General features: G+C 35.4%; 1 protein-coding gene across 2 annotated transcripts in view; it reads right to left on the reverse strand.

Annotated features, from left to right (window-relative positions):
- The window catches only part of LOC122567103 (rap guanine nucleotide exchange factor 2-like), a 254,187-nt gene that overhangs the window by 156,254 nt on the left and 73,658 nt on the right, over positions 1–24,275 (reverse strand). The gene's annotated exons all lie outside the window — the stretch shown is intronic.

The following is a 24,275-nucleotide window of genomic DNA, read 5'->3' on the forward strand; positions in this document are numbered from 1 at the left end:
TGCAAAGTCGGCTTCGAGGAGGCTGTTGTAGCCGAGAGAGATATGCAGCAGGCCACAGCAAACGCAATAAGTCGCCGGCTACTTTCTAGCCCGCGGCTCGCTGCCATGGAACACCGAGATCCGTTCCTTCTCGCACAGCTCGGCCATCGGGCAAACTTTCCTCTGCAGGTACACCGTTCCGACGATCGTGTGCACACTGTCCTCCGTGCGTCACGATTCATCGGCTGCCTTTCGCGCGGTCCCTTTAGCTGCCAAGCGAGTGGAACAGCCGTTCCTTTTTCTTTCTTTTACAATTTTTATTTCTCACCCTAATACGGTACTCGTGACCTTTTCAACCGCGTCGAGAGAGCTTCAATTTTGTTAGGATATTTGTTAAATTTTCTAGTGAATGAATTTTTAAGAGATGAAAAGCGTGGTTTACATAACCGGGACAAGCGCCACTTCGTTTCTAACTGTAATCGCGAAAAAGATATTAAAGAGTGGATAATTCAAAGGAAACAACGTCTCTAGAGGTGCAGGTAAATTACGTAGTGGCACTATTTCGTTTGAAGGAAAACGTACGGTAATTCATAAAGGTACACGAACAATTGGCATAGAAAACTTTTATGAAATTATTACATGCGTTGTACAACAGTTTTTCGAATTTTATGAATAGCTACTTAACTAAATCTCATGTACGATTCTTCTATATATTCTATATTGATAAAGTAAATTGATTTACAAAACGAATTTTACCCGTTTATAAGATAAATTTATTTTATAAATTTATATTATATGTAATAGTTAAATGAAATGAAATGAACTTATTCATAAAATCAGTTTATTTTTCGTTTCTGATTAATTTATAATTTTTCTCCATAATATTTTAAAAATGCATTTCGAACGAACACAATATTAAACCTTCTATTTATTCTATTTTCATAGTAGAGATACAAGTGTTTACTTAAAGAAGATAATAAGAAGGTCTCTTGGACAAGGATAATGGGTAGAGTCAGTTAAAACAGGAATTTAAAATCCAATTTGCGAAAGCATATCAGTGGGCGGATAAAGGGTTAACGCGACCCTCTTGATTTAAATACAGACTATCAGGCAACACGAATGCAAAACAATTCGTGTGGGAACTTAAAAAGGAGTTCAAGGGCTCTCGGAAAGTGGAACGAGCGAATGTCACTTCCAGTTCTGGAGTCTTGACACATATATCCTGACGATCCGTGGAATGCCGTAGATTCATGGCAAATCTATAGTATATCAATTAGGTTCGTCTAGAAAGTTGTACGTGTCCATAATGGATACGATTAGCATTCCAACATTCATTAACTGAAATAAATTTTGTTGGTCATTTGTGGTCATTTTATCACGTAGATAGAAACGTTTGGACATTTACGAAAGGTATCACATTAAGCTGTACATTGGTCACTTTCCAAATTATCGGAAAAATAGAAATTCCTAGGATTTCATAGATTCCACCTTTATGGCTTTACGTGAGATGGGTTAAGTCGAATATTTAAAATTCTCTTTAGGAATAGAGACTTGGAGGAAAGATATTCACAAATACAATGTTACCTGTCTATACAGGACGTAAGTAGAATGTGATCTTATTTGACTTGCTTGGTAAAAACAGCAGGCAAAAATTACACCTTCGTAATATACAATTTCAGTAATAAGCAGGTTTAACCTAGCACTAACATATTTTTATGCTACTACCTTTCTACGAATCGAATATAATTTACTCCCACGTGTTTTAGCAATATTTTCTATCTTGTCGATCGAGAGAAATGAGAGAAGAAACTGTATATTTTCCTAAAAATATTTCACCGCCACGATATTAAGTCATGAATTATACAATATTAACTATTTTATATTCGTATTTATACATCATATAATCTACGTAATGTATAAAGTTTACCAGCAAAATAACGTCGATACATCCCATGAGTAAAAATAAGAAAAAAATATGTGATGTATGGTAAACGTAGGCGCGTATACGTTATATTAATAACTTACAATAAAAATAGCTGTTATAGCAAAAAAAAAATGGTGACAAAAAATATTTGCATGACATCTTCCACCTATTTTTTTTCTTACAGAACATGCTACCATCTTTCTCTCTTATGAAAAAAAACACGAGACCTTGTATAGAAATTGTTGAAGTTGTTGTATAGAATTTGTTGAAATAACTGAAGATAAGGGCGACCAGAGAGAGGATTCAAACGTTCACATGATATTTAATAATATTTTCTTCAAAATAAGAAGTGTCTTAACACTTTTGATACGATGAGTTAAATAATCTGTTTTCAAATGTGAATGACTTGAATGAGTTGAAATGACTACATTATCGAATTTGGCGGATCGTAAGGCAAATTACTTAGCTTGACTCAAATATCGTTCTCAGAACTAGAACCATACTTCACCATAATAGAAGTTCACGCTGAGATAAGTGGATTCAATCGGTAACAGTCCATTTAATTAAGCACTAACTATAATTTCGTTCAAATAAATTTCGTCCTCTACCGTATAATTAAAATTCACGCTTGACACTGAAAACATAGCAAAAATTTCAATTTTTCAACGTAATAAGAATAAGAAAAACGGGATCTGGTATGCGAAGAATAAAAACGTTCTAGGTTTAACGCAAACGCGGCACAATCACGAACAGAGATTTATTTGATAGTTGGTAAAAAGAATTCTGTGAATGGTGCGACGTTAAAGCTTTTCTAAGAACTTTTATCCACGACCGCATAAGTAGAACACCGAGTCACCAAGAACTAATGCACACATTCCTGCGCGTCGTGGTTTTAGCGGCCGAAATCGTATCCGCAATGGCGACTTACGGAAAAGTTAATTAAAACCCTGGAGATGTTGTAAAAAACTGCGACAAAGTATCATCCACTGAGGATCGTAATTATATCCTTGTCTCTAAGCTGTCACTCATGTCGGCATCTTTAATCACTAGGGTATGATCGCTTTTTTATGAAAATCAGAAGAAGAAAAGGAGAACGAGCGAGAAAGAAAACTGATTCGAAACGATCACGACTTCCAAGAGAAATATTTCGAAATAAAATGTTAAAATAGAGAGAGAAAGTTTCTTGGAAATACTTCTCTGCATCCCTCTTATTTATTTTTCGTAACATTTTATTTTTCTGGTTTAATATGAACATGTATGAAGCAGAAACGTTACGCGAGTAGAAGAACTTGATGTGATTTTTTTTTTTTTGGAGTTGAAAATGTTTTATGGTACGTAATGATAACGAGACGAGTGGAGTTCGTGTTTTAAAATATTAATTATCTACGTAGTTAAAATAGACTCAGTGGTTAATCCAATTATTTTAATTAGAGCGATGGAGAGCACTTTCTCAATGGTTCTGCTAATTTTTTCAAGATGATAATTCAATACACCCACGTGCACCCCTTGACATTTAAGTCTCTTATAAGAAAATTGTAAAATACAAAATTTTACTCCATACGAATACGTTATATTAAATATCCAACTTTCCGTTGCACTGCAAATAATCTTTATTAGTAGGAAACGTAATTTATGCGACTTCTATTTATGGGTATAATTGATGTTAACAACATAGTAAGATAATTCTAATATCTGGGCTAATACCTGATAACAGAAAAATTTCCATTAATTTAATAACTCGCGTCTCTTTATAACATATGCATTTAATTCTTATATATGCAAATTGATACGCTTATTCTCGATACGTAGATCGATCTAAATTACGTGGTATGTTCTTTCTTCTGGTGTCCTCTTTTAGACCCATCGTTCTAATCCAATCAAGGACTTTAAACGCAGATGACAGACAGTCTTTATCAACCCATATGTTCCTTATCTTCACATTAAAGAATTTGAAATTATTTTCAAGCTTCTGCTATTAATGTTACTGTTTAATTTCCCATAAGCACTAGAATTTTACGTACTAGTGAGAGAAACCATAATTAATTGCAAGTTTCCCGATTACGTTTATGTTATATGATTCATAAATAAAATTTCAATTTGGTTAAAAAAAGAACATCGAATTAATTGTCATATCTAATAAATAATTTCTTATTAATATACATACTAATACATAATATACATACCGTAAATTTGCAAAATGTACGTAAAAGCCAGAACAATTAACATCAAAATTCGCAGTTTCATAGAAGAATACAATGAGTTGAAGATAACATAATTCATCATTCCGTAAATTTTTGATTTGATATTTTAATTTTTATCGATATATCGAAGCCATCTATATTCCCTTTAAGTTTAAATCAGCCTCATTGTCTTTTTCTCGTTAACAAATGCAAAATGCACTTGTACATTTGTTACAGTTTGACATTCACTTCAAACAAAACGACGCAACATCATCCACCCAAACCTTCGCTTAAGAATAGAACCGTAACCTGACCTAAATATCAGAATTCCATGTGCATTTTTCCAACAATTTCTCACGAGTTGCATAGGCACACGCAACCGAATGAACAAAATCAATGCACGCCGATAAATCGGCGAACAACGAGCATTATTCTTCGGTCTGGATGTTCTCTACTAATTTAACGCAATTAACCGAGCACCGAGCTTGGCCGTAACTTCATTAACAAAGACTATTCATCAGAATGAAACTGGCTCGACTATCCATACAGCAAATCAACTATTTCTATAGAATCAGGAAACGTTATCAATCGTGCTGTCAACTTATTTCCAATTAAATACCTCGTATCATACTACGAACGTAGAACAGAGAGAAACACGGCTAGCTGTTCGTTTTCGTATTTGTAATATATACAGAGTATTCCAATAATCACGGTACACACGACAAGATGGTGATTCTAGGCAAGAACATAGATCGAAAATATAGAGGAATAACGTTTGTTCATACAGCGCTTTGTCTTTTTTTTTTGATAAAATCGAATTTGGAAATTCGTTCAGTATATGCAAAATTGGTTATTCTACTGAAGCGTGAAACTAAACTATAAAAAACGTAGAATAAGATTTGCCCATTTCAGACTTCGTTTTCAGAAAAATGAAGTTTTAACGTGCTTACTTAGAAATTAATTGGTTTGTCGCACGCGTAGTCGATAAATCATCGAATCTCATATTTTCGAAAACGACGCGTTCTATGAATAAAAGTCTATATTTTTTACTTATCTTACCACGTAGAATCGTCCACTTGCCGATATTACCGTGACTACTGGTACACCCAGTATACCAATATACATATACATAACAACAGGCGGGCTCTAACGTTTACAAAAGGCAGTTTATGAAAAGCGTAGGAGAAGCATGTTGTACGAGCTGTATGTGAAACGAAATTAGGGGCGTCATTCATCCTACTTTCGTGTGGCCTACGACAGAAACGTGCGGTGAAAAACGAGAGAAAAGAACGGTAGTCGGTTGAAACGTGACTGCTCGCCGCGATCCCGAATGCATATTTGATGCTGGGACTCCCTCTGGCCGCGATAAAACGCCTAATACGATTACGCCATTGTTGATGCAAAAGTAATGGGAACTTTTCCAATCGGGGGAGAACGATTTAACGTGAAACGGGTACCGTTTTGCTAGATCGATAATGAAATCACCTGTGTGCGTCAAACTTTACTTTAAAATATAATTAATATAGAATTTGAATTAAACCGATACAAAGATGTATTTTCTTTGAGGACTATAACTTATTAATCGACTGCGAAGTTTTATGCGCTTACGGAAAATTTAAAATTGTAATCTTAAAACGTAAATGCTTTCGGACAAGCAAATAAGATCGAGGGAAATCTCCAGTTTGAAAATACTCACGACCAGTATAACGTATTTAAAAAATTGTATCATTAAACACTTGTATCTTGGCAAAAATTATGTCTATAAGAAGTCTAAAAATATTCTATGAGAGTATTTTTTCAAACAAGACTGGCTCGTTTCATTGAAATTTTATTGCTGATCACAAAGATGAGCGCTAGTCGAACGTGCTAGAATTATTCATAGAACGACGTACATTTCTATGCAGCGTGTAGCATTATAACGAAAGGATGCTAATCGCTCGCAGCGTGACATTTCCACGAAATCCAAATGAATATCTATTCGTAATATGCTCGAAGAATATCAGTGAGTGAGGCTAAGTTGCATAGCCATGGACAACGAAGAACTTGTACATGAGTTATAGAAATTCTTATTATTAGACTCTGGATGATTAAACCGTCGATTCGTTTCTTTATCTACGTTCATTAAAATATGGATTTGCATAAAAATTCACAGACTACTTGTAAATCTTCCAGTTATGTGCAAAATTACGGCATAAGTCTTACACGAAGAATGGACTACGGATGTTCAATCAAAAATCAGATATCCAATCAAATATCAAATATCAGAATCCGCGCGTGATTAAAATAAAATTGGCCTATAAAAATACACCAACCGTAAAAATAACCACACAAATTAAATATCACAGCTTTCAACCCTCGATCTACCCTCCACTTCGCGATCACCCTTGCCCTTCACCTTCTCCCTTTAATCCCTTCAACCTTAACGCATATCCCGACAAAGGCTGGCGTTTTTTTTGACACAATTTGCGGATTCGCTATGTTTCATATAGAAACGATATAGTAGAGATCTCCTTTTAATTTATTTCGATCGAAAGAAACCAGAGTTACTTATATATCAACGAATATTCGTCATTTGATCGTTGTCGATTGGCGATGAATTGACGAAACTTCGTCTTCCGGTTGGATATGTGTTAAAATAAAGCTTCTTCGATTCCTCGTCACACCCCGTAATACTCAAAAACGAAATAACAACGTATTGCAACTTAATCGAACACGCGTTACATTTCCCAAGGTACAGGACATATTTATGTGTGACGTGCTCCAGTAAAAAGGGGTTAAGGTGGGAAAGAATCGATTTTCTCTTTTTCATGTGTCTCTATAGACAGAAGCGTGCTCTTTTCAACAAGACCAACCTAAATTAGATATTCTCCTAATTACGAAATAGATTTCATAAAATAGATTGACTTCACAAATCGCAATTCAAATTATGTATTTAACAATGGAAGTAATTATGTGATACCTTAATAAATATTGCAAAACATCTTCGAAAAATGAGCGAGAGAAGTCTATTATTTATTACATTGGTAGAAATGACAAAACACCTTCAAAAGATAAGAAGGTCGACTATTTTGTTTCGTCGAAGAGGTAGAGTGTGCGTGTGTCTTCTTTCGCTTTGCTGTTTTTTGGGACCTAAAACAACTGAAAAGAAAACACGGACAATCCCACTAGAAGACGCAAAGCTTTAAACGCGTTTATCTCGACAAGTTTTCGCACGTTAACTTCCTTTTACCAGAACACGTCATTAAAGGCGCGTATGATCGATCCTGAAACCGAGTGACCCCGACTTTTCTCTAGTGTCCTCCGTGAATCGAGCGATTTTCCAGTCTCATTCACGATGGTCGTTCTCGTGCAACGAAACCATCGTGCAACATAGAAAAAGGAGAAAAAAGATGAACAAAGATGAACGTGAAACAGAGTGAAAAGCAGGATTAATAGCGCGACCAGTGCAAGTGTGACACTTGGACGATGGTTTCCCGTTGGTTTGTGAGTTTCATGCTAATGGCGAGCGGATGGTAAGTAAAAGGCACCGTGGCAACGCTAAGGCGTGGAAGAACAACGAAGATAGTATGTACTTGCGAGATACAGCATGTATATGCTATAAAACGTTCGCGATGGTTCTGGAGTCAATCGGCCGTTTCGCTGCACCTCGATGCACTTTTGCTTTGTGCGCCGCTACATTGTGCTCTCGTTATCGTGAAATTGACAAGCCGCTTTGGGAATTTCGAGGATTAGTGCTATCACGGTAATGACGTGCGAATTTTTAATTAAGCTTATAATCGGTCCTTTGTAACAACGAGACATTATAACTGATTAGAGATTTTTATCTTTATTGGAACTTTGAGAATTAATTTATATCGGACCTGTATCTTCGTGTCTTAATTTCTTATAACTAGTCTACTAGATCCTTGTGAATGTGAAAAATGGTAGTTAGAGAAATTTCTTTTAATTGGAGATTTGAGAGTTAAACATTGTTGCCGGTAAAGAGCCGCTGTTATTTTTGATAGGAAAGTTAGTTAAACATCGATTGAAACTGCATATATAAGCAAGCTCTGAATATTACATTGTCGAAATATCTAGATCATATTTGCTTTATTTTATGTAGTCTCTGAATTCATGAAATCGAGTTAATTCATCGATTAAAAATTTTTTTGCCTTTGAAATTCATCAATTAATGTAATTATTAATATAATTCCCTCGTCACTGAAACTCATTTAGTTTTGAAAGATATTATCGTGTACTGGCATGAAAGATACTTGAGCATTTGCGCTGTAAATGATATTGAGATAGCTTCGTATCTTCTATGGACAAAATAAACTAATTCATCTTTTACTACCGACTAAACAGTGTCACAAAGCCTTTGTTAAAAGGATAAAAGAGAATTAAATTGCAAGTGGGATAGAGAATAGGAGTTGAAGTAGATTGTAACTGCTTGGACACATTGAAAAATAAAACTGTGGGAGTTGATGGTGATAATTTTACTGAATGTATTATAGTATGTGGGTCTGAAGTAATGGGTGGTTTATTGAGCGACAGTGTCACTCATGTGGGCAACCTTCTATTTTAGGTGATGTTAATTTTGTCACTACATGGGGCGCATACGTGTATCTAAAAAAAAATTAAATAATTTTTTATGAAGATGTGTCTGTTACAAACATAAAACGCATGTAAGCATTTATAGAAGTATACATTTTATTAAGAAAATATAATATCGTTGAATGACATTTAATAAAAATTTTGAGGAATAAATTGGGAATCGTTTACATGTGTAAAAACAATTAAGAAAGGATCTTAAATTTTAGAAATAAGACAGTAAAAAGATGAATTTGTCTAGCGATAACATTAAAATAGACGAATAGAAAGAATTCTATGAAGACAGATATAACGCGATTTATAAATAATTAATTATACAATACTCATGAAAGTATAATTTTACAGAAAAATCAGCAGTGTGGTGAAAACTTGAAATTGAATTTTTACTTTATTTTCCTCGCATTTTTTATTTCATAGAACACGCTAATTACATCCAACACAGAAATACATGACGTTTCATAAAATTCGAACGAACAACCTCATATCCAATATCGGTAAATTCAGTCAAATCGTTACTGTCGTCGTTCATCCCGCAAGAAGTGCATTGACGTGTAATGAAATAGCAGGAATGTAGTAAAACAACGTGTTACTACGTCCATGGGCTAACGGATATTCCGCTGAAGGAAGTAAAGTAGAGGTATAATTTTCCGAATGAAACGAATTACTGCAATCCCGGGTGCATTATAAGGCTAATTTTTGAATTCTGAAAGCTGGCCATCAGAAACGAAGATACGGTGCATTCGTGGGATAAGTATTGTAATTTGAACGTGCCATTGGAAATAGTACTCGAAGAAGAGAATGAAGGAAGAGTGCCATTTCATTGGATATGATCTTCCGCCAAAAAATTCACTAAATTTTTCTTCAAATACTTTCGTTAGTAGCAGCGATTACTTTTTTTGAGAAATTACTTGGATGTATTGTATGTTTGATTTTTTAGAGTGTTCGTTGAGGGAGGCATTGACCCTTTGTTTCCTCATGAATGTTACTTTGAAAATCAAAATTCAAATTTATATTTTTATCGTCATTCTGCATTGAATTTCTTACGAGTAAGTTCGCTTAAGACCATTATTTAAGAATATTATTTAAGAACAGTAATTAAGAATAAGAACATTATTTAAAAATATAACGAGTTTTCCAACTCTTAGAAGACTTTGTATTAAAATATATCAGTGGACTATTAAAAATACACTTTTGCGGAATTGCACGGAAATATACGGCATTTCGATTGACAGGTTCCATTTCGCTATTACCAACCGTGGAAAAAGGGCGTAGGACCGCAGCTGGTTAATTAAAAACGCAAACTTTCGTCCAACTGGTGGTATTCGCGTTCTTTCCAAAGGTAAAACGCACGGCTCAGGGTAGACTGTTCCGACAAAGAGCTCTTTGAATACGAAATCTTTTCATTTTTTTTTACGGTCGCGTATTTTCCCTCTCCCTAGAAAGCCATACCCTTCTCAATTAAGAAGCAGCAACCAAGTAGCTTGGAAAGCTTGATACAACGCTACGATTCGTTAGTATCAGGATATATCTTGATTTCGTACACGATGTAATATTAGATTAAGCAAATAATTAATTGATCGAATTGTAGGTTTACGTAAGATAACGAGCTAAGAATTTGAGAAAGCCATTTGTACGAGTTACAAGAAGTACGTGATAGGTTAAGGATCAAATGATGCCTCTTTCGATTCCTCCAACTTAAATCTTATTGTAAAAGTCTTGAGTGAATTAAACACAAAGCTCGAGAAACTTTATACGTGATACAAAATCTAAAATAAAATCTGAAATCAAATAACAAGAAATGTACGAGAAAAGATTTAATCCCAGCATCATAAAGATATCTAAAATTTTTATTACAATGTTCGACATTCTTTAAGTATTTCAGATTCTGCAATCTTTATCCATCTTAATCTAAGATATGAAAATAAATTAGGTTCTTAAAGATGTTAATAATTTCCTAAAAATATATGCAGTTTATCTCTTATTATAACATTTAATTCATCGTTTATGTAAGATCTTATCTTTATAATATCTAAACGTTTTAATACGTAACACCTAATAAATCCTTACATCTACTCCACTTTTACAAGCGTCTCGATACTTACGAAAAGAAGAAAAAAAAATGTATTTTTAGCGTGAAATAAAATTGTTTCTAACTTGCAAAATAAGCAACAAACAACATTTTTATATATGGACTTTCTTCGCTGCCCTACTGTCTAGAATCACGCCATATAAATATCGTCTTCCTTTTTAGACACCCTATATATATCCGTATTACAATTAACGTCGAGCAACCGAATGGTCCTTTCGAGCCAGAGAGAAAGAATCCATTAAGTGACCATTGAAAAGTTTGTCCCGACTTTACGTCGTTTGGCCGGTGACTTTTGAAATGGATCCAGAATCCGATGGTTGTTTTATTCGACGATGACGAAAGTTTCGCTCAAATGCAAAATAACTAGACGAAAAGTGAACGAGCCCCGTGCAGATGCCACGAGGAGAAGGCCAAGTCGAATCCTTATATTAAAAAAGTTTCCACAGTCCTCACGAAACTCGACTCGCGGCTCGTTTTCCACCCTCGTGGACAAATTGCCGTGAAAAAGTTTCTGCACGACCGCGAAAACGGGGTTTCCACACGATGGCCTCGCTTCCGGAACAGCCAGTGTCACTTTGACGTATAATTCGCTGCACTCCGTGATTTTTCTTCGCGGTTTTCAAAGAGCTACTCTTGGTGAATTTTCTATTTTGATCACATACGTGAATAGAACATACGATCTCGTGAAAAGTGGTTGAGAAAAATGATCGCTCAGTTTCAGTATAGATATGTACAAAATGCTATTCGCTATGTATAGAAAAGATTTTTATGTCGCCGAAAATAATAAAAATAATTAACCGTCTTGTCGGCCGTAATTCAGCAGATTTCTAATGGAACGAATTTCAATGAAATGAATTTTCCATTCACGAAGAAGAATTCATTGCGCATCCGTTACGATTCACCATTTCCGCATAAAATTTATTAACAAATATCTACAGTAAACACGAGGATCAACGAGAATAAACATCGCATAATTGCATTTACTGATCAATTATTCATGACTAGACTGCAAATGTTTATGCAAATTCATATTTCTATGAACATAAATAAAGAAACGAATCTTAAATGATAATTCAGTGCAGTCGGTAGATATTGCATTGAGCACTCTACTTTAAATACATTATATAGCTTAGCACGTTGTATGCATTCCGCGAATTTTTTCATCTTTAAGTTTTCCATAAATGTGTAAACATCCGCGATCTATTCATGAGCGAAAGTAACCACCGCGTTTTCCCGGAAAGATACGATCTTGCTCGTTAAACGCTGCCGATCCAACTTTCGAGATTGCGGCCTACGATCGCGGTAAAGGAAAGAGGGCGTATATTCTATATATGTTATATTGTGTTATTTTATTTTAATATTTGAGTAAGTAGATTCTCTTTGATACAAAATTTCGGATGCAGTAATAATCTCCGAGCAATTATTCAAAACCAAACTTTTAACTATTCAACCGGTAACTGTCCTAATATGCCTATGAATAAAATGTGGATCTTTATGCTTTTATAGGAAATTTGAAAATGCAAAATTACAGAGAATGCGCGCAATATGAAAAAATATATAAAATGTCCAGACGTCAACAGGTAAAACAATTTTCTACGAAGGTTCTACTTTTTTAATTATATTCTCAAAATTGTGAGTTCGCAGGAAAATTCACATATATCTATAACTCCAATCTGTTCTACATCCCTCTCATTCAACAACGAAAGAGAATCTCCGCATGTGGCGTGAAATCGCACAGGAATTAACCACAACAAAAGTAAGAAACAAAGAAACAGCGAATTTGAGAGGGTGGTAGGACAGACACGTTCCACTCGAGAACAATGTAATCCTTCCGGTTGGAGCGGAACTACGAATGTTTGCAATCGGTTGCAGGCCACTCTGGTCCTACAAAAGATCTCCCTTGATGAAAGGGTGCTATCGCACACAGGCTACAGATCTAAGTGGCTGCAAACATTTCATCGAATTTGGCGATCCCGAGGGCCTTCTGGCAACGAGACTCGACACGGTACAAAGGATAATAAACGTGGCAATGGCGCGATCACACCGAACAATGGAGTCTAAAGACCCTTCTTCTCCGCCAACTTTTATTCCACCCCCCCCCCTTTTAACCGGCGTTTTTATTTTTTCTCCCCGTTATACCGAGAGACGATCAAACGAGTTCTTGCTTCTGTTAATCGTGGCACGTGCGAGCAGCCTCGTGTCTTGCGTGCTAGCAAACCGCGAGGACGTTCGGCCACGTGGCTACCAGAGAGCAAATCGAATCAAGATACATATATATATATACATAGTAGATGGAAGCGATACAGCAAGGTTGTAAAATCGTGAAGGTCGAAGTGGATTAAGTTTGCAACTTGTGTTAACACTCAATTGATATCGTTAGGCTGTTGGAGACTGTAACAGTCTGAGATTACATAATTTTAGAATTCTTAATTCAATTTACTTGTATCGCTAATCTCTATCGCGGAGAATGTAAAATACAAAATGAATTTAGATATCCTAAATTTTAATAATCTGATGTAAATTAGTACAATTATCTAGGATCCAACGGTACGATTTGAGAGTTAACTCGCACGTACGCAGGCAGTTTAGTCAGTTTTTATTTCTACTTTCATAAAATCAAAGTTCTCAGAATGTAAGTTAGAAATGGATTATAATTATTTTCTTCCACAAGGAGACAATTTTTGTAGATGTACTAGGAAGCAAGAATTGACATCGTAGGGTCCTGAGCGAAACTCTAGGTAAATATTAATTGGTGACATCAGCAGATTCGTAAACTTTAACTACTGACCGATTTTACGGCCTCGCTATATCGCTTCCACCTACTATACGAGAACTCGAATCGATTCCACGAGACATTTGCGGCTCCTTGGAATTCCAACGCTGAGAGGAAAAAGAGAAGTCTTTGCGGATTTATATAAGGTATCGATAGCGGTTGGAAATGGACAAGGCCTGCAGCTATGACTATCTTTGACCGAGAATGGGTGGATGCTGGTGACGGTTTTGCTCGCGGGTTAATGCACGCGATGAGAAGCTTTGTTGCAGGAATTCGATCGGAGTTAGAATGCTATGAAGGGGATTTTTTGTTTAACGATAATGTTCTGTTTCTCTATATGGTAAGATACTTATTAGACTTAAAATTTTATTTACTTTGATTCATTTACTCGGACCCTATTACGGTAATCTAATTTAAACAAATTTATTTAAATCTTGTTTTATTTTTTAAATTCGTTTTAGAATTTTTTTATTCGAAAATAAGTGCTTATTAAAAAAACGTATACCACGCGTTTAATTTTAATAAGTAGTAATACACTGCCTTCCTCGGGTGATCAAGTTATTTAGTGACATCCCATTTAAAGACTACGTATAGCGAATAGTATGAAATTTATACATATTTCTTTTTACGGTGCCGAAATAAGAAGCAGGAAATTTTGAAGAAGAAACTTTCGTAACAATTTATATAATCATTTATACAAGTAGCGTTTTACGATACAGAAACAGACCGATTTTCCATGAAAAATATTTGTTAAAATATAGCGCTGTAAATAATGACCAAAACCTAATCAGAGGTAAACACGCTGAATCAAATTCTCTTCGAAAACTAAATTGAAAACGAGGTCAAAGCTGGAACGTACAAACCGTATATCCAAATTCGCTAATTTCCAGCATGGAATTATTGGTCGGACAAATACACGTTATCCGAAAATATTAATAATACTGAGACACCCGTGTAACAGATAACGTTACCGGCAATAAATTGTAGCAAACTAATTCAATGGAACGTTCTGCGTGGAAACGAGGGATATCGCTTGCCTCGTCCTGTTTAATTATGGAATTCTGACCCGTGCATTTCGGTTTACTATGGTACGCAGCCGCGAAAACGAGATTCACGTGCCAATGGATTGGCATCACGCGGAAATGAACGCGGCCACGTGCACCTGTTTTACTCGCCTTTAAAATCTCATTCAGCCGCACTTGTTGAAAGCCGATATAGAATTTTCCGGAAGAGATTCACGTAACCTTAACCTCGCCACGGAATTAAATAAAAATCGAATCTTGACGACGGTATTATACCGGTACAGAAATCACGATTACCCCTGTCCCTCTCTCTACAGCTTTTAGTGTGGTATAGTAGTGTGTGTGATTTATGCGGATAGCTAATGTTTCTGCATTGCGGATAGACCGTACTTGGTTCGAAATGTTACGTGAGTTTCGGCTGTTATGATATCTGGATTGGCGTAATGGATACTTTATAATTGGTTCAATGAGAAGTAGATTAGTTTCATGATTAAATGTTAATTAAATAGTCTATTCATTCGTAATATTTCTCGTAATTATAATATTTTCGTAATTATAATATAATTTTCCCTTTATTTGGTATTTATATTGAATGTCGTAATTAAGTTTTCAATTACTGTCAACTGGTTAAAAAAATATGGCTGTTCCTGTTCCAAATGATGTCTGGTAGAGTGAATGATAAGTACTATAGAAATTGCTATGAGCGGAAATTGGTGCTTTATACGATATCTGTCACTTCAAATTCACGTCCCAAAAGGAATGAACATGGCGAGAGAATTAGAAGAAAAAGGAAGCCTATACGTGTTAAGTATTTCTTGCTTCAAAATACATCGCACGTCTATTTTGTATATAAATAATTAATGAAATATATAAATAATTTTTAACTTTTTATCTGTTTCCGTTTGCTTTAGTTTCAACTTATGAAAACCGAAAAAAGGTAAGTACTTTGCGATTTTGCTATCTACATGTCGGTAAACTACCATGTGCTACGCGTAATCTCGCTTCTCCTAAATCATCACATATTCCACAATAATCACACGAATATACAAGAGTAAGAGTCAGACAGTTTAAAATTCTTTTCGTCAAATTCCATTATCCAGCGTTTTAACAGTATCTTCGTAAAAAGAGAGCAAATTACCCGTTGATGAAGGCAAAAAGAAAGAGGAGGAGAAGCAATTTATTCCACCGCAACGGCAGAATCGAATTTTCGACGGAGACTATGTCCCGTGACATGCATTATTCATAGTTGACGATGTTTCGACAGTTCGACCTACTGTCGCGAAACAAAGTTACCGCGAAAAGTCGAAACGCGAGTACGACGCTGAGAAAAAGGGAGGAATTTCATATGGGTGGCAGAAGGAGAAAGATATAGCGAAATACACTATCGTTCAAAAGTATTCGAACTCTTGTTCTTGCCCCAAGTTGCTATAATACGCCCTTGTATTCGAGAAAATCGGATTTCAAAGTTTGTCGAGTACCAGGCTCGCGTGTACCTTAACTAAACATGGTCAAACTTCATGTTCTCAAAAACGAAGCTTCGAATGAACAAATTAGACAACTTCATTTACATAAAGCGTACATGTTTTCGAACTTTTCTTTGTCGAGCACGAAACACATTGTCGATTTATTTTTACACGAGAAATCGCGTCCTTTCTGCTTGTATCATAATTTCGAAATCATTCCGTACAATAAGTAGTAACGTGTATTGTTGCCATTTCCTTTAACAGCTAATTTAAATGTATGGTCTAATGGTTTCATAAAGAGCGTTGTATATTCATATAATCTGGTAGTTCAACAAAAAATGTTACAAATATTTCCTCAATCGCTAATTTCCCATTAATTCGTACACTTTGGTACAATTCATATATCGTTGCTGCAAATTGGCAAAAGCACCACTTCTCAGTTACTGGAACCATCCTATATAATAATTAATGGAACATATTATTATTGTGCCTTTAATATCCAATTTAAACGTACGAACCAGTGATTCCATGAAAAATTCTTGTAAATGTTTCTTTCAATTATCAATCGTTTAATTCGTACGCTTTCGTACAATTCACACGTTGTTGCTACAAACCTACCAAAATATTCCGATATGCGCTGATGAACGATAACGTATACATACATCGAGAGAGGAAACGTAGAATCGACGACGGTCGTGCATCTCGGTCAGGATTTCGCAGCACGTACCGTGTTAGCCGCGTACATCCAGCGAAATGCAGTGGCGAGCATACTGAAACTCGTCTTACGAGCCAAGGCTAGCGAGTACATTCCGTGCTGGTGCATGCCGCTCGTCGAACGATTTCTTCTAAGCTTCTAATTTTCGAGATTCGATCGTTTTACGACGCGGCTTCGCGGAATCGAGCTCTCCTTTCTTTCTTTCTCTCCCCTCGTGTTTCCTGGCAACGGTATTTTCCGCGTTTCCAGACTCGCTGGAATGCTGGAGCTACGAGCTAACTTGACTTGCTCTTGTAACTGCTAGTGGACGTTTGTTCGGTGGTGTCGTCGATTTATAAATCGAAACTTATTTTAGATTTGTCAATGTAAAAGAATTGAATTTGGCAAGGAATCGGTTAGAGTTTCTCAGAGTTTCACGAGAGAACGTAGCTTATTTTGTACTTGTAGAAAGCATCGGTGTAGAAAGCATTATGTTTCTATGGTACGATATAGTTTGTTATAGTTTATAAGTTAATAGATATTAATAAGTGAACAAACAGATTACATAATACGATGGGACGTTGACAAGTAAACAGAAGAAGTCTTGTCAAATATGGATGAGGTTACATACGTAACATCCAAGGCATATGATGTTATAGAAGGTTAAGGTTTCCCGTTTGGGGTGAAGGCTGAACGAGGAGGGTGGCATAATGCGTCTACCCTTAACATATTGAAATATTTGTCTTTTGTATTCGGTTATATGTGACAGAAGGCGCTCTTTCTAGGAGAATTTTCTTTGTATTTTATGGATTAAAGAAATTGTGAGCATCTTCGTACAACATAAAATCTTATAATAAGAATTTGTTTGTCCTTTAATACATTTAAAGACGCAAAAGTTCACAGATTACAATATATAAAATAATAATATATAAAATATTCAAATACTTTGAATAATTTTTAATGACAGAAATAAATTTTGTAGATAGTTCCCATTTCTGTACTTCTGTTCATAACAGTATAAAATTGCATAAAAATCCACGAGTTATCCAATCATCGACAAGAAATCGACAAAGTCGCATCGCAACCAGAACAATTAACGGGTGAGGATCCTTCTCGCTGAAGATTTCGTCTGTAGCGAATAGAGCGAGGATGTCGTTTCTCGTTCAATGTCTAAGCAATAGTACGCCAGCCATTTAATTTAGTTAGAGATCGATAGGATGTGGAACAGCACGTGCTGACGGCAAACAAGGTTTTCTCGACAACCCTCCTTCGCATTTACGCGGCACTACGTATCCACGAACCCCCTTATACAGTGTGATCAACAACGCGCGCAACTATTATTAGAGAATCCAGGGAACCCTATCGTTTTATCAGTATAATGCCGAAGATCATAATCTAAATTGGTGACTGAGACTACAGCCGATGCGTCGCAGCCCCAGTCGTCTTTTTGCTTGCCCGATTAAAAATTTATCAGCGCCGTCGCGTCGGGGTGACTGAAAGACTGGTCAGGACGTCGAAGCATAATTGCCGTCGGGTTGGCCGATAATAATTAAAGGTACGAGTTTCGCCTGCTGCACCACAGATCGTTCTACTGTGTTCGTCTTTACGATCTTGCTTTGATGTGGTGGCCACATTATTATTTGAATATTTATGCAAATTCATATTTTTATGAATAAGTAGAATTTCAATAGAACATTGCTTTATCTATTAAATATTACAGCGCGTACTATATTTTCGATATTCTATCTATTTTATTTTGCTACATATATTTTATGTATCTTGTTTTTTTTTTTAAATTTCCTGTAAATACACAGAATAGAGAAGGTACATGCATCCTTTTAGAGAGGAAATGTCTGTATAATTTCTGGATTCACGCGTAAATAGCGTTGATAGTGAAAGGATTACCAATCAAAATGTAGTTAGAAAGCTACTTTAATTCCTTTTGCATTTACAATAAGAAAAAGATGGTATTGGATTTAAAGATTTCTGGAAACCCGTCAATTTAGATAAACAAATTAAATATTCTATTAAGCATATCAAACGATTATTACAATTGATTAGGCAGCATTTTCTGCCACGAAAAAAGAAATAAAGTATGATTTTTCAAGCTTTTTGTAATAATTTATAATAAGTGGACTGGTAATAAAATATTCTATTGTTGTTAATTCAACATACGTATTTCTTCCATTTGTCGGATCTTTCTTCATTTACGTGTCAGATCTGACAAATGTTTCTCGCATTACGTAATCACATTCCTTCGTAAATGCTTTAAGCAAAATAATGAAACATCGAGACAACACTATGTTTAACGTTTACGACGTTCTTCGCTTATACTAACGACGATCATACCGATAATTTTCAGTGCACCGTGTCTACTAGTTATTTTATAAAAATAAAAATCCAGTGACTCGAAACGATCGTTCCAAACGCAACAGTATTTTTATTTGACTCATAATTTATTATGCAATATTGCAGTTTTTCCGTTCTTCCTTTTTATGCCACGTCTACACATATATCGCATCCCTTCGTCACGAGATTATATCTGTCGAGAAAAATATTTAATGTCAAGTCTCTCGACTGCGGAAAAACCAATCTACGTTGGGTATTTCCTTTTAGCGCAAAAATTTTGCTACGATAAAAATACGTGTACACAACTGTTATTAAAAATACACGTACAGTTGTTTAATTATGAGAAACATTCAGCATCCGTGTTTTCGTTTAACAAAACCTGTTATCAAACGAACACTGTGCGCTTCCTTTCGGAGCACATTTTCACAATTAACGGAAATTTTCTTAATTACCGTGATATTAAGCGTAACGCGACTATTACACGTGAAACAAGGTTAACAGCAACGGAAGTGCTCGTGCGCGAAACAAAATCTTCTTATTAATTATTGTCCGTGCTAAATTTATTCGTTGTTCAACGCCGAAGAAAGAAGAAAGAGCTTGCGCTTGTGCAAATGAAACACTCTGGCCTTTCTCTTTCGTGCACGGCGCAACACGTGCTGCAACATTTTTTTTAATTATATTTTTTCTTTTTTTAAAGTCGCTACGAAACGTTGATATAAAGTAAAACACACGGCGGCTCTGGAGACCAATAGGAAATCGATAAGTTATTCTATAAACGTTATCAAAGGAATGGTCGATAGATTGGTGCCATTAAAATACAGTCAAAAGCAACGTGGATTCTGATGTTGAAACACTCAAGGGTGTATCTTCCATGACCAACTTTCCTCCCCGAGAGAAATTTAATTATAAAAACTGACAGGAACCCTCGACAGGGTGCCAGCACCCTTTATCGAAATAGGAAATCGAGGATGCCACGTGGAAATAATGAAAATAGAATTGGCCCCACCTACATTCAATTTCTTCCTGCAATTTGAGAACGTCGTCCATGGGAGTTCTTTTCTTCTGTATTTATTCGTGTAATTAAATATCGCTCTTCATTTCGTCAGGAGGGTGTGGTGTATCTTTTTCGAGAAAATGAAACGAGGATGCTTCGAAACTCATATTAAACTTCGTTGGGTTATACTGTATTCGTGCTTTTAATTAATATGATATAATGAAAACAAATAGATACGCACGTGTATAAAATTTCGGTAGATTTCGTAGCCGCAGTGAGAATATTTTTAAAAAATCCGAAAAACCTATTTGTATTAATTTAAATGTGTACCGTGATATACAGACTGTGAGTGTTTATACAAATTCACATTTTTCCAAACATGCTAAAGAAATTTAATTGAGCTTAAATGAAAAATTGTTTCGTTTTCTACCATAACAAGCGTTTCACTCTGTATGTTTTGTATTTTTCTGTGTATTATGTATATTTTGTTGTATATTTAAATTACATGGACGAGCAAACATCCGTAATCCACAGCAAAATTGTATAATACATCTTTTTGTACAGATACTATCGTGATCGAAACATGATTATTTAATCGTTGGTTTTAACGAATGAGACGCTCAAATATTTGTCTGATTCATTGAAAACCTTTTGATAAAAACAGTAGTCGACGAGGCAATAACCCGAGATGGACAAAAAGATTTCAAAACGGTGACGATCGATTGCTCGCGTCAACTTGTAATAGGTTACACAATCAGCCCTGTTCTCTTCTTCGAGAATTACGTGAATCTTTTATATAAAAGCTTCCTTTGAAAACAGTTGCATCAAAGTGTCAGCAGAACAGAGTGAAAACTGATTACGTAACACAACGAAGAAACTCAAATTGAACCGACAGGATGTCTCGATGCATTAAATGCGCACGGAAAAATCTTCCTGGTATCATCGAGATGGCGCATCTAACTCGAAAATAATCAAAATTAAATTAACCCTTTATGTGCAGTTTTGTATATTATTCGTGAAATTTCGTAGTTGCACGAATGTTCTGTTATTAAATTAGGATTAAAATACTGTCATCTCGACTGACAGACATACATTTATAAATATATGTTGCTCATAAACATACATTATTCATCTTTGTTTTCATTATATGCAGAAACGGAACAAAGTTTGTTAAATAAATATTCTTATAACAAGATATATTATAACTCATATCTTCGTACAAAAAGTTGCAAATGGTATTGGCAAACAGTCAATAAAATTTTATAAAATTTATTAAATGATAGGAGATCTAATATACCTGGATATAATTTTTTGGATCTATTTCTTAACCGCTGTACCACCTTTAACTTAAATTATTCTTCCTGTCATAAAAGTTAACAAATAAATTTTATTTCGAGAATTAGAAAAAGGGAAAAGCTTGGACGAATCTTGCATTCGCGACAATGGAACAGTCTGGAGCTTCAATCACGAACGACAGAAAGCTTGATCATCCTCGATTTCGGGACAGATTGACATTGGAACTGGATTTTCAGCGGATCTCAAAGCTCCCTCGTAATGGGATCGACTCGCTTGTTTATCGGAGCAGGGATTGAAACGTGACGCGTATTATTGACAATGCCGCGTCACGTGCACGCACCCGTGACAGCCGTGGAACAACAATGCCAGCCGAAAACCTCGACAATCGATAATACTGCAAAAGCTCGTGGAGGTCAATTGTGTTCGATGCGAGAAGATTGATCGAGACCGATCGAGGCTCGATGACGACTCCACACGAAGCTCCGACGTGCCTGAATATTCATGAAATGCTTCGACATTCCATTGCGTTCTCCCTGCACGTTGTTTTGTACAGTTTGTTCTGATGAATGAATGCGCGTGCATTGCACCACGTTGCGTTCGTATAAGTTTGCCCCGTGAATACGAGCCGTGGGCGTACTTATATAGTTTTGGCTTAATTATTTCCGACTCACTTGTTCCCTTCGTTCAACCTTTTCTTACATATATTTTCGTTAAGATGTAGTCAATTTCTGAGAATTTTTTTTTTTGTGCGATCATCGTTGACTGCGTAATGTCGTATTAATAATTATGATATCGACTACGCGTAATTCGAAATAAATGAAAAATAGAAGACGACGTAGCAATTCTTGTTAGGTCTGGTTCATTTTTGACGACCTTTCTGCACGATTATTATTGATTGTGAGATTATTAATGTTGTGTCAAGGTCTGTGTGATTAATTATTGGCAATTTGATGAAACTAATGATGAGAGAAATTATTGAGAATGACGGAGAAGGAAGATAAAGGAGGACGTAAAAATTTTAAACATTTTTTTAGGTTCCTTTCGCGAACACTAATTGCATACTGAATGATTATAGGTAAGGAAGATGGTAAATTTCTATACATATACAAATTCTGCACAACATAACGATACTGTATCGTGATCGAAATCTTTTGGTAATAATTGTACACGAAAAACAAAGATTTTTATATGAAAAATGTAAGAAATACGAAATTTCCACTTAAAATTGATAAATGAAGAAAAAACTAGCAAATTTCTATATAATTTAACATGGAGAACAATGTTAAAATGGACAGAAAAGGAAACAATAGGAAAGAAGAATGAAATACGAGGCCAAAAGAAGTCAGTTTATGAAACTCGGGATGATTTATAAAACTAACATGTTTCGAGGCGACTTTCACTTTGATCCGGATGAAATACGAGCCTTAATTATTGCACAAGAATTCCTTTGCAAATATTTCCATCCGATCACCGGGGAGGAAAATGATCTAGGGGCTTTTTGCTTTCCTACCATTACGCACCAGTTCACGAACGAGAAGTTTTTGCTCGTTTCCCTATCACCTAACACGTTTCTTTCTGAATTAAAGCCTACGCTTGACACGGTTATTACTTTTCACTTTAATAATCTGCCACTCTCCGCCGTGATTATTATACATATTTGGCACTCTGGGATTTCACTGGGAGCGTAAATTAAAGGCTTGCGCGCCCTTATTAAAATAAATAATTATTTTAGAATTCGTAGAGAATGCGCTCGAGTTTGATTACCAGGTAGCAGTATCGAAAAGCAAAAATAAAAGCTACTTCGTATGAAATTTCTAATTATTTCAGTCAGTTCGAACGAGTAAATTAAAACCTAGTGATTAAAATTTTTTATAAAGCGATATGATTTAATACTAAAAATACGTGGGCGTTCAAATATTGGATAAACTAGGTCACCGAAATATCGTTACCCATAAAATTAATACGGTAAGTCAATCTACTGTATCGAAAATATTTCTGACATTTTCTGAATTATGGATGCACATCGGTGATTTTATCCCAACGTTATTTGAACCATGATGCTAAAGAATATTTAACGTGCTCGTTACTGATCCCATGTCTATTTCCTGCGCGTCAACTACTACCGTATATTAGTAAAAAATTTTCAGAAAATATCTTGTATTAGAAAAATTATTACGAAATAAGTAATAGTTATTTTCACAGTTTCGCGATAGTTACATAATCTAAGAATACGTGTCGGATCCACGTCGTACGACATGAACACGTTAAGATGATAAAAAATAATAGCTTATTTGAGAATAATAATCTATCTGGCGATCTAAAATCTATACGACGCTGAATTAGCTTCCTTCCAGGAAGTTAGCTTTAAATGTATGATAATTTATGAGGGAACGGATGTGAATGATCTTCTAAGAATCTATATTACGATCTGTAGTTTTGCATAACCATAGAACACAATTAGCGCTTTAGAATTTACTAATTCCAATTGTTCTACGAACTGTTTCTGTGTATTAACATAACAGGCCGAATAGACGTTCGATTCGTTTCTTGTTCAGAAATGTAAAAAAAATGTAAATGAAAGGTAAGTAAAAATTAAGTGAATTTTATCTTAATTTATCACTTAAAAAGACAGATATATCAATTCCTTTTATATAACGCAACTACCATCGAATCTTCATGCGAAACGTATAAACGAAAGAAATACGCACAGCGCGATCTAGTCGAATAGGGATATCGAATTTGAAGACCGTAGCAGAATTAAGAAAATAAACTAAAACATTATACACGTAATAACGGATGATAACCAATTTAAACATTAGGAGTGTGAAGAAGAATTTAAAATTGGAAATTATAGGTGACTAAGCAGTTCACACAAAAGCTTGCCCAATTATTTACAACGACGTGGCTATTCACAAAAAGTTG

This window comes from Bombus pyrosoma, linkage group LG4 (genome assembly GCF_014825855.1).
Source record: "Bombus pyrosoma isolate SC7728 linkage group LG4, ASM1482585v1, whole genome shotgun sequence".
NCBI lineage: Eukaryota > Metazoa > Arthropoda > Insecta > Hymenoptera > Apidae > Bombus > Bombus pyrosoma.